The 10,848-nt window shown below is 44.1% G+C and overlaps 1 non-coding gene across 1 annotated transcript; it reads left to right on the top strand.

Moving 5' to 3' along the window:
* The first annotated feature begins 465 nt into the window (after positions 1-465).
* Positions 466-556, top strand: trnar-ucu (transfer RNA arginine (anticodon UCU)). The gene is given in 2 exon segments: positions 466-502; positions 521-556. It is a non-coding gene; the product is annotated as a tRNA-Arg (tRNA).
* The last annotated feature ends 10,292 nt before the right edge of the window (positions 557-10,848 follow it).

Here is a 10,848-nt window from a genome sequence, read left to right as displayed (position 1 = left end):
AGTTGAATTTCTACACTCAGACGGTGGTGAATCATTGGAATTCTCTACCGCAGAGAGCTGTGGCTGTTCAATCATTGAGCATGTTCAAGACATAAATTGTTAGAAATCTTGATACTCATGACATCAAGGGATATGGGGAGAGCACGGGAAAGGGGCGTTGAGGTAGATGATCAGGCATGATCGAATTGAATGGCAGAAAAGGCTCGACGGGATGAATGGCCTACTCCTATGTTCCTCTGTTCCTAAGAGAGTTGGCGCCAGCACGCAGCCTTGCTTTACCCCACTGCTGATCTTGAAAGTGTCTGATGTTGCTCCATTGTAACTGATGGAACTATGCATGTTCTCGTGGAAAGAAGAGATGATGCCCAAGAGTTCAGGAGGGCAGCCGAGTTTCCATCGCAATTTGAAGAGTCCGTCTCTGCTGACAAGATCAAAGGCCTTGGTGATGTTTATCAAAATATGTGCGGCTCTGTGGCGCAATGGATAGTGTGTTGGACTTCTAAATAATGATAAAGAAGGCATTCAAAGGTTGTGGGTTCAAATCCCACCAGAGTCAGATTTTGGACCAGAGACAGAAGAGCACGACGGAACAGAGAGTGAACAAGTGTGTCAAAAGCACCGACTCAGAGACAGAGCGAGAGAGAGGAGCACAGCAGGAGCAGAGCTGGGGTAAAAAAAATCAAAAAGTGATATTACAATGGAGAGTGAGAGCAGGGAAACAGAGAGCCGCTGGGGTGAGTTCACAGGATTTGTTTCTTGCTTCGGTGCAGTGGAAGGAGCTGTTTGGTGAGGATCTGTTGAGCTGTGACATCACAGGCAAGCAGGTAGTTGATTGGTTTGGAAAAAGCTGCATGTTTGATGAGTATCTGTAAGTGATTAAGGTCCATTTTTCTGCAAATGTAAAACTGTAATTGACATGACAATTGTGAAACGGGAGGGTTGGGAAGAAACTCATGAGAGTATTGAAGGAAACTGATATCCCTTGCAATGTTTGTATTTTTTGGTGCTGTTTGGAAACTGTTTGGCAATGTAATTTTTACAGATGTTTATGAATAAAGTATATTTTGGAAATAAAAAAAAAGTGTTTAGTTTCTGCGGCAAAACACCTTTGACCACCGGTCCATCAGGCAGTGGTCTGCACGGAATGTCCTCAAGGGCCTACGGGAAAAGGAGATGGTGGATCCTGTCGGATGGTTCCCCGAGCAGACCGTCAAAGGCATTTGGCGGAATGCCTCATCACCAGAACTTTCAAACAAGCACCAAGACGTAGCTTGGCTGGAGGTGAGACTGGCCCTTTCCGTCAGATCCTTCCTGCACACCCGAAGTCTCGCCCCCTCCGCACAGTGCCCCCGCTTTGGCCGTGGTGGGGAAGAGACGGTCGCCCACCTCCTCCTGGAATGTGTCTTTGCAAAGCAGGTGTGGAAAGAGATGCAGTGGTTTTTGTCGAGGTTCATCCCAAGCAGCTCTGTAACACAGGAGTCTGTGCTCTCAGGGCTGTTCCCAGGGACGCTCACCGAGACAAACATCAACTGCTGCTGGAGGACTATCAATTCGGTGAAAGACGCCCTTTGGTCTGCCCGAAACTTGCTGGTCTTCCAGCGCAAAGTGTTGTCCACCACCGAATGTTGCAGACTGGCACATTCCAAGGTCCAGGACTACGTGCTGAGGGACGCACTGAAGCTTGGAGCAGCCGCAGCAAAGGCTCAATGGGGAAAGACCACAGTGTAAGGTCCCCCCACCAAGCTGAACTGAGGGGCTGGATCCATGGGAAATCCCTCGAACTGTATCGTTGATATTTTCTTTTGCTGTAAATGTAAAACTGTAATTGGCATGACAATAGTGAAATGGAAGGGTTGTGAAGAAACTCATGATAGGAGAGAAGGAAACTGATCTCCCTTGCAATGTTTGTATTTTTTGGTGCTGTTTGAAACTGTTTGGCAATGTAATATTTGCAGATTTTTATGAATAAAGTATATTTTGAAAATTAAAAAAACGTGTTTGCGGCTCAAAGTGTGAGAAAAAAGGAATGTAGTGGTAGTAGGGGACAGTATAGTAAGGTGGATTAACACTGTTCTCTGCAGCAAAGAGCAAGAGTCCAGACGGCTGTGTTGCCTGCCGGTGCCAGGATTCAGGACGTCTGCTCAGGGCTGGAGCGAAACATACAATGGGAGGGGGAGGATCCAGTTGTCGTGGTCCATGTCGGTACCAACGACATAGGAAGGACAAGGATAGAGGTTCTGCATAGTCAGTATGAGGAACTAGGCACCAAATTAAGAAGCAGAACCTCAAAGTTAATCATCTCTGGATTATTACCTGAGCCATGTGCAAATTGGCATAGGACAAATAAGATTAGAGAAAGTAATGTGCGGCTGAAAGACTGGTGTGGTAGTAGTGGGTTCTGGTTCGTGGGGCATTGGCACCAGTACTGGGGAAAGAGGTGGCTGTACCGTTGGGACGGTCTCCACCTGAACCGTGCTGGTGCCGGTGTTCTCGCGAGCCACATAACGAGGGACGTAGAGACGGTTTTAAACTGAATAGTGGGGGCAAGGGATCAAATTTGGGAAGATATGGTGAATCAAGGAGGAGAGGCAAGGCAAGAGAGAAAGGTATAAATATGGGAAATGATAAACAGACTGTGACAGGAAGGGACAGAATGTACAAATCTAAGAGTAAATCAACAGATAAGGCTAGAGGTTACAAAAATAATAAAAGGACAAAACTGAGTGCTCTGTATCTGAATGCATGGAGCATTCGAAACAAAACAGATGAACAGAGAGCACAAATAGAATAAATAAGTACGATCTGATAGTCATTACAGAGACATGGCTGCAGGGAGACAGAGATTGGGATGAGAATATTGGAGGTGACATGGCATTTAGGAAGGACAGGAAGCTTGGAAAAGGTGATGGGGTAACTCTGTTAATTAATGATGGTATTAGCGCAATAGAGAGGGATGACCTAAGTTCAGGAGATCACGATGTAGAAGCAGTTTGAGTTGAGATGAGAAATAATACAGGCAAGAAGTCACTTGTGGGAGTGGTGTACAGGCCAGCTAACATTAACCACACTGTAGGATGGGGTATAAAAAAAGAAATAATGGCAGCTTGTCAGAAAGGTACAGCAATAATTATGGGGGATTTTAATCTACATATAGACTGGAAATTCTGATGGGCAGAGGTAGCCTAGATGAGGAGAACATAGAATGTTTTTGGGATAATTTCTTGGAAAAATAAGTTCTGGAGCCAACCTGAGAGCAGGCTATACTAGACCTGGCATTGTGCAACGAGATAGGATTAATTAATGACCTCGTAGTTAAGGTGCCCCTAGGTAGTAGCGATCATAATATGATTGAATTTTACATTCAGTTTGAGGGAGAGAAGAGTGGGTCCCAAACGAGTATTTTAAACTTAAATAAGGGCAATTATAAGGGCATGAAAGCAGAGCTAGCTAAAGTGAACTGGCAAATTAGGTTAAGGGATAAGTCAATAGAGATGCAGTGGCAGACATTTAAGGAAAATTTCAGAATACACAGAATAGATATATTTCAACGAGAAAGAAAAATTCCAAAGGTGGGACTCACCATCCATGGTTCAGGAAAACAGTTAAAGATACTATCAAACTTAAAGAAAAAGCCTATAATTGTGCAAAGATGGGAGGCAGGTCAGAAGATTGGACAGAATATAAAAAAAACAGCAAAGAATGACTAAAAGATTGATAAGGAAGGTAAAATTAGAGTATGAGAGAAAGCTAGCGAGAAATATAAAGACAACTAGTAAGAGTTTCGATAGAAATTTTAAAAAGAAAAGAGTTAACAAAGTGAGTGTTGGTCCTATGGAAAGTGTGTCTGGGGAATTAATAATGGATAATTAAGAGATGGCAGATGAATTGAAAAGATACTTTGGATTGGTCTTCACTATTGAGGATACAAATAACATCCCAGTATTAGCTGTAAGTCAGGAAATGGAAGGGAGGGAGGAACTCAAGAAAATTACAATCACCAGTGAAGTGGTACTGAACAAATTGGTGGAGCTGCGGGCTGACAAGTCGCCAGGTCCTGAAGTGGCTAGTGAGATAGTTGATGCGCTGGTTTTAATTTTCCAAAATTCCCTCGCTTCGGGAAGGTTCTGTTAGATTGGAAAGTAGCGAATGTAATTCATTTATTCAAAAAGGGAGGAAGACAGAAAGCAGGAAACGACAGGCCAGTTAGCTTAACATCTGTCTCAGGGAAAATGTTAGGAGCGATTACTGAAGATGTTATAGCAGGGCATTTAGAAAAAATAAAGCGAATCAGGCAGAGTCAACATGGTTTTGTGAAAGGGAAATCATGTTTAACCAAATTATTGGAGTTCTTTGAGGGAGTTACATGTGCTGTGGATAAAGGGGAACCGGTGGATGTATTTTACTTTGATTTCCAGAAGGATAAGGTGACATATCAAAGGTTATTGCAGAAAATAAAAGCTCATGGTGTCAGGGGTAACATATTGGCATGGATAGAGGATTGGCTAGCTGACAGGAAACAGAGAGTCAGCATAAAGGGGTCATTTTCTGGTTGGCAAGAAGTAACGAGTGGTCCACAGGGATCTGTGCTGGGGCCTCAACCTTCTACAATTCTCGAAATGACTTTGATGAAGGGACCAAAAGTATGGTTGCTAAATTTGCTGATGACAAAGATAGGTAGGAAAGTAGGTTGTGAAGAGGACATAAGGGGGCTACAAAGGGATATAGATAGGTTAAGTGACTGGGCAAAGACCTGGCAAATGGAGTATAATGTGGGAAAGTGGGAAATTGTCCACTTTGGCAGGAAGAATAAAAAAGCATATTATCTAAATGGTGAGAGATTGCAGAGATCTGAGATGCAGGGGATCTGAGTGTCCTAGTGCACGAATCGCAAAAGGTTAGTCTGCAGGTACAGCACGTAATTAGGAAAGCTAATAGAATGTTATCATTTATCGCCAGGGGAATTGAATACAATAGTAGGGAGGTTATGCTTCAGCTATACAGGGCATTGGTGAGACCTCTTCTGCAACACTGAGTACAGTACTGGTCTCCTTATTTATGGAAGGATGTAAATGCATTGGAGGTAGTACAGGGAAGGTTTACTAGACTAATACATGGAATGGGTGGGCTGTCTTACGAGGAAAGATTGGACAGGCTAGGTTCGTATCCACTAGAGTTTAGAAGAGAAAGAGGCGACATGATTGAAACATACAAGATCCTGAGGGGTTTTGACAGGGTGGATGTGGAAAGGATGTTTCCCCTTGTGGGAGAATCTAGAGCTAGGGGTCACTGTTTAAAAATAAGGGGTCACCCATTTAAGACAGAGATGAAGAGCAATTTTCCCCCTCAGAGGGTCGTGAGTATTTGGAATTTTCTTCCTCAAAAGGCGGTGGAAGCAGAGTCTTTGAATATTTTTAAGGGAGAGATGGATAGATTCTTTATCTGCAAGGGGGTGAAAGGTTATCGGAGGTAGATGGAAATGTGGAGTAATCAGTTCAGCCATGAGCTTATTGAATGGTGAAGCAGGCTTGAAGGGACGAGTGGCCCTCTCCTGCTCCTAATTCGTATGTTCATATGTAAAGACAATGTAGAGTGGTCTGTACTGTTCACAGTACTTCTCCTGTAACTGCCGAAGTGAGACAATCATGTCGACTGTCGATCTACCAGCTCTGAAGCTGCACTGAGACTCAGGATAGATGTGTGATGCCAGGGTCTGCAATCTGGTCAGAGCAATGCGAGCAAAGACCTTCCCCACAATACTTAGCAAGGAGATGCCTCGCTAATTGCTGCAGTCACTGCGATTCCCCCTTATTGTTGTACAAGGTGAGAATGTTTGCATCACGCATGTTTTGAGGTGCAGATCTTTCCTTCCAACAGAGACACAGAAGTTCATGGAGATGCTGCAGTAGAACCGCTTTTCCACTCTTGATGACTCCAGGTGGAATACCATCATTTCCCGGGGCTTTACCACTGGCAAGATGGTCAATGGCTTTGTTGAGCTCCACTATGGTGGGGTCACTGTCCAGCTCCTCCATGACAGGGAAGTCTGGAATGGCACTGAGAGCCACTTCAATGACAATATTCTCCGTTATGTAGAGTTTAAGGTAATGCTCCACTCACCTTTCCATCTGCTTGTTAACAGATGATTCCACTTTGACACCGCACTGAGACCTTGAGCATTGTTGTCTGAAAGAGCCTGATCGAGGATGTTGAGGAACTCCTGGGTCCTTTCTGGATCAGTGGTTCGTCAAGTGTTGATCTGAGGACGACGTTCTTCTTGGATGGATGAAGCTTCCTTGGCTGAAGCCTGACCTTGTTACACACCAGGGAGTGGTCAGTGTCACAGTCAGCGCTGTGATAGCTGTGAGTGATGAGGACACTGCTGAGGGTGGTATGTCTGGTGATGATAAGGTCTAGCTGGTGCCAGTGGCGTGATCTCAGATGTCTCCAGGACACCTTGTGGCACAGCTTGACCTGGAAGTAGCTGTTCATCACACAGAATCCATGGTGACAGCATAGCTCCAGCAACCTCTGTACATTTTCATTCATCTTGCCAATCCCCTGGTGCTCTATGCACATTGGCAAAGCTGTGTAGTCAGTACCCAAGCTTGTGTTGAAGTCTCCTAGAAGGTACAGTCCCTCAGTGCTGGGAATTCTACTGATGGCAGTATCAAGTGTCACATAGAATTGATCCTTGACATCTGGGGTGGAGGTGAGTGTCGGGACATAGATGCACATGAGATTAACTGGGCCCACGCTTGTTGACAAGTGAAGAGTAAGAAGTCTCTCTGAGCCCACTGTGGCTGGTTCACTCATCTCAAGTGGCGTGTTTTTTACTGTGAAAATCACTCCATGCTCACGAGTTGCCTCTTGGGATTTCCCCTGCCAGAAGAAGGTGTAGTGTTTCTCTTTGAGGGATCCACTTTGGACGAGTCTAGTTTCTTGCAGCACAGCAATGTCCACATTGAGCCTTGTGAGTTCTTTGTCCATCAAAGCTGTCTTGTGTGTCTCATCAACCTGCAGAAGGTTGTCAGTAAGGCCAGGACACATGGTCCTCACATTCCAGCTTGCGATGCGAAGGACTGGTGTCTTCTTTGTTGAGCTTGTTTTTCTTGGTGCATTGATTATCGATCCGCCTGTTGAGAGATGACTCTCTGACCTCCAAGCACCCATTGAAGCAAGCAGGTTGTGGCAGGACAGCACCTAACTGATTGGGGGCTACCCAGCTTGGAGTGGGTGGTAGCTATCCAATGAGATGCGATGATCTCTTCAACTGTCAGAAGTAACCCCTGGTGCTCATACTCTGCACCAATTGAGTGAGAGCTTATAATCGGTAACCGTTTCTTCCCGTGTTGTGCTAATGTTTAAGCACAAATAGTGTCCTCTTCACGGCACATTAGCACTGAACACAAAATGGCTCCTTTGGTCATGTGTTAATTATAAAATGGCTTTCTTGACCTTGTTAGTTATTACAATGGATACATTATAAAAATGGTCAAGTTAAACTAAGATCGAACTACCCAAGCTTACCTGCATCCTCCAGTCCTCTGGCAACATTCCCATATTTAAGGAGGATTGAAAGATTGTAGTTCGAGTCTCTGATATTTCCAACCTTACTTCCCTCAGCAACCCAGGATGCAGCCCATTCAAACTGGGTGACTTTTCTACTGTGAGAGCTGCCAACCTTGTAATTGTCTCCTCTTTATCTATTTTCATCCTGTCCAATTTCTTCACTTCCTCCTCCTTTACTGTGACATTTGCAGCATCCGCTTATTTTGAGATACTTAATTAGTGCCTCAGCCACACCCTCTGTCTCCACAGGATCTCCTAATTGATCCCCCCTTTCACTGACTGTCCATATGTTGGTAAAAGACTTCAGTGTTCCCAGTTATGTGACCTGCTAATCTTTTCTCATACATTCTCTTGCTGATCTCATTTCCTTTTTCAGCTCTCCTCTGTACTTTCTGTATTTTGCTTGTTTCTCTACTGCATATGAATCCTCACATGATTTCGATATGAATGATTTTTGAACTATTTTGTTGAAGTATTGAATTTTGTAAATTTCTCCCTAGCTCCCCTCATGGTCAGGCAGAAAGTTTAACTGCTGTGTTTTCAAACAGCAACAGCTTTATTTGAAAAGCCATTGGGACAGGATTCCGGGTTTTAATCCAGTCACAAATCTGGTTCTGCTGTCTTGTGGCTCCAGCTGTCACATGACCTGTCAGAGGATGACCTCATAATTGACCCAGTCATGGAGCTGTGGGTTGATGTTTAAATTGTTGCAAAATAATTTTCCAGAAGGACAATCAAAATGAATCGATATATAAAAGGTAGATTTTGTGAATTTGTGCTCCCAGTGGAAATTCCTGCAGAGTCTGCTGGTTTTCATATCCCCAATTCCCCACAGGAAGCTCTGTGTCGGAATCTGTATTCATTATATCAATATTATACAGAATCATTTCATGGGAGACCCCAATGTGAATTGTAAACAGGTGGTTCAGTTTTAACTTTCAAATTAACACAGAAGCAAAATACTGCAGATACTGGAAATCTGAAATAAAAACAGAAAATGCTGGAAATACTCAGCAGGTCTGGCAGCATCTGTGGAGAGAGAAACAGAGTTAACGTTTCAGATCTGTGACCTTTCATCAGAACTGGGCTGAAATTGTCTGAGGGCCAAGTGGCCTCTTTCTGTGCCTTAAACTTTCTGTGAGTCTAAGATTCTATGAGATTGTGGAATCAATTTCAGGGTCGATGACATTGCACTCTGTAAGGATAGGAAGATGGAGATTATTAAGTACAGTGCAAGAATATAGATGCTTTTACATTATTTTAATCAAAATTGATTTAAACCTTGTGTTCACGCATCCGATCTTTTGATCACAATGACACTGATAACAATGGAAAAAGCAAGACTTGCATTTCACGACCACAGGACGTTGCAAAGCCTTTTACAGCCAATGAAGGACTTTCCAAGTGTAGTCACTGTAGTCATGTAGGAAACATGGTGGCCAATGTGCGCACAGCAAGCTCCCAGAAACAACAATGTGATAAAAACGAGATAATCTGTTTTTCAGTGATGTTGATTCAGGGTTAAACAATGACCAGCACCCCAGAAATAATTCCCCTTCTATTCTCTGAAATAGTGCCATGGTACCTTCAACATCCACCTGAGAGGGCAGAGGGACCCTCAGTTTTCTGTTTCACCTGAAAAACAGCATTTCTGATAGTGCAGCACTGCCTTAGTACTGTACTGGAGTGTCAGCCATTTTTAAAGGGCTGTTAGTCCTACTGGAAAATATTTAAAGGAAGATTAAATGAAATGAAATAAATACATTGCTTTTGCCTCTCTCCCATCCCCCCAATAACAGTTAAATTAATTATTTGCCCTTCCCTCCCAAAACCTACCTTTACCATCTGACCTTCCGCCCAAAACTGCACAAACTGTAAACTATAACCCTTCCCACCATCCCCTACACCCATGACATTAATTTGACTCCGTCCCCCCTCCCCCACACTGAGAAACTTACCTTCTCCCCCCTCCCCACCAGTGTTGCACCTCATTTCCCCGGATGGGGCTCTGAAGGCACGGCAGTGCCGGTCACCGGGCTGAAGATCGCAGCTGGATATCAGGAAGTGATGGGATAATAATTAATGCAGGTTTGTGGTCCCGTTGTCGAGCGGTGGGGGTCCCCCCACAACGCCTCGCCGTCGCAGGCAATATCGAGCCAGGCCCTGCCGACGTTGAGGTCCATGGCGGGCCTCATCCGGGGCCATCTTCAGGCGGCTCCCACCCCACCCCCACCACAGATCTCGACGTTGAGGGCTCTATAGAATCCAGCCCATTATTTCTGTCAATCTCAACTCCACAGGGATTTGTCTGTTAATTGTAGAAAAATTAAGGCTCTATAACCTTTTGATAAAAGGGGGTTTCAAATCCAATTCCAAACAAATGATAGTTCTCATTGTATCTAGAACATGTTTTCTTACATACAAACATACCAATTAGGAGCAGGAGTAGACCACTCGGCCCCTCGAGTCTGCTCCACCATTCAATAAGATCATGGCTGATCTGATTGTAACCTCAACTCCACATTCCCACCTGCCCCCGATAACCTTTCACCCCCTTGTTGATCAAGAATCTATCTACATCTATCTTAAAATATTTCAGAATTTCTGTCGTCCAGCAACTCTCACTTTATTTCCTGGATTTCACCTAAAAAATGTATTTCCACACTTTGGATATCCTGTACTTCATTAATGTTTTTGCTCTCTGGGGATTTCCATTTAATTATATTCAGTGCTGGTATTTTACTGCCACACACTGACTGAAAGTGTCCCATCTTTCTGCAGGAAAAACACTCAGCTTCTTTGGCGAGGCAGTTTTCCCACTTGTGTCTCTCTCAGCCACACCGACTGCCATTGGTTGCAGCTACCACTAGATGCTCTTCCCGTCTTTCTTGTCTTTTACCACTAATTTTTCCTTTTGTTTTCTGAACAAATTCAATTGAGTCTGCAACTCTGGAGATCAGACTCTCCCTGTCCCCTCGAACAACGGATTGGTTAAACTTTCTAACCTCTGTTTGTCTGCTCAATTGAAACTCTTTCGTTAATGTGAGATCAGCCCTGGACTGTAGATGATCTGAAAGGGTGTTGTCTAATACCCCGAACACAATCCTGTCTCCATTCAGCTCTTCTCTTAAGTTGCTGTATTCACAAACCTCCGTGAGTTTGTACAAGTCATTGATAAATGAATGAATACTCTCCCCTTTCTGTTTTGTACGCTTATTAAATTCAAAGTGATTCCTGACAATGCAGCGGCCAGCCGACGTCATCAGAGCGCTCCAAGCT

Source organism: Heterodontus francisci, unplaced genomic scaffold, assembly GCF_036365525.1.
Source record: "Heterodontus francisci isolate sHetFra1 unplaced genomic scaffold, sHetFra1.hap1 HAP1_SCAFFOLD_58, whole genome shotgun sequence".
In the NCBI taxonomy this organism is placed as follows: Eukaryota; Metazoa; Chordata; class Chondrichthyes; order Heterodontiformes; family Heterodontidae; genus Heterodontus; species Heterodontus francisci.
The sequence above is the reverse complement of the archived record's forward strand: the minus strand, read 5'-3'. Positions and strand labels throughout refer to the sequence as shown.